This window comes from Seriola lalandi, unplaced genomic scaffold, assembly GCF_002814215.2.
Source record: "Seriola lalandi dorsalis isolate HSWRI2012SDOR001 ecotype SW California unplaced genomic scaffold, Sedor1 jcf7180002054563, whole genome shotgun sequence".
Lineage (NCBI taxonomy): Eukaryota > Metazoa > Chordata > Actinopteri > Carangiformes > Carangidae > Seriola > Seriola lalandi.
This window is the reverse complement of record NW_019525116.1, coordinates 975,233-976,197: the sequence shown is the minus strand read 5'-3', so window position 1 is coordinate 976,197 and position 965 is coordinate 975,233. Positions and strand designations below refer to the sequence as shown.

General features: G+C 42.6%; 1 protein-coding gene across 1 annotated transcript in view; it reads left to right on the top strand.

Moving 5' to 3' along the window:
- dnase1 (deoxyribonuclease I) overlaps positions 1-965 on the top strand; it is a 5,250-nt gene that overhangs the window by 3,291 nt on the left and 994 nt on the right.

Genomic DNA, 965 nt, shown 5'->3' with positions numbered 1-965 from the left:
CAAAATAAAACTTAAACCAAAATCCTGAGTCTTATCTAATAAAGAAGGTTAACCAAAAATAAATACAAAGGTGACACCAACCCTAAAACCTAGTGTATATATACAGAGGAGTCCTACGTGAGTGCAAGGTATAAAGGGTACCCCGACTTACCTATATCCACCACCTCACTCCACAAACCTTGTTTTAAATTACTTAAATAGCTCAAAGTCACGAACCGAAAACACAACAACCAGCAGCTCCAGCAAGCAGAGGGAGAAAAGAAGTGTGTCCACAGCACTGCATGCACGGTCCTTTTGTATAGGGAGGTGATTAGCTGGTCCAGGTGCACCCACTCTCCACAAGCAGGCCAATCAGGCTGATTGCTGTCTCTTATACACATCTTAGATGTGTATAAGAGACAGGTATAAAGGGTACCCCGACTTACCTATATCCACCACCTCACTCCACAAACCTTGTTTTAAATTACTTAAATAGCTCAAAGTCACGAACCGAAAACACAACAACCAGCAGCTCCAGCAAGCAGAGGGAGAAAAGAAGTGTGTCCACAGCACTGCATGCACGGTCCTTTTGTATAGGGAGGTGATTAGCTGGTCCAGGTGAGGCCACAGGTGCAGGCCAATCAGGCTGATTGCACCTGAGGACAGAGAGAAGGAGAGAGAGAGAGAGAGAGAGAGAGAGAGAAACACCCACAAACACAAATACATTCTCAGCCAGGCATGTAACACTAAATAAAAGGCTTAAATGTCATGTGTGTTATTCCCGTGCCCAAGGACAGTTAAGTCTGTATTATCTGTCTTAAATCCTCAAATCCTCCACAGACAACACAAGGACACTGACTTTGTTCTGTGTCAACATGTGAATTCCATTAAAATATCATTTGTCAAAAGTGACAAATGAAAATGTTGAGTTTACTTTTCAATTGAACCCCCCACATTAAGAGCTAATGGTGCAAAAAACTGACTCT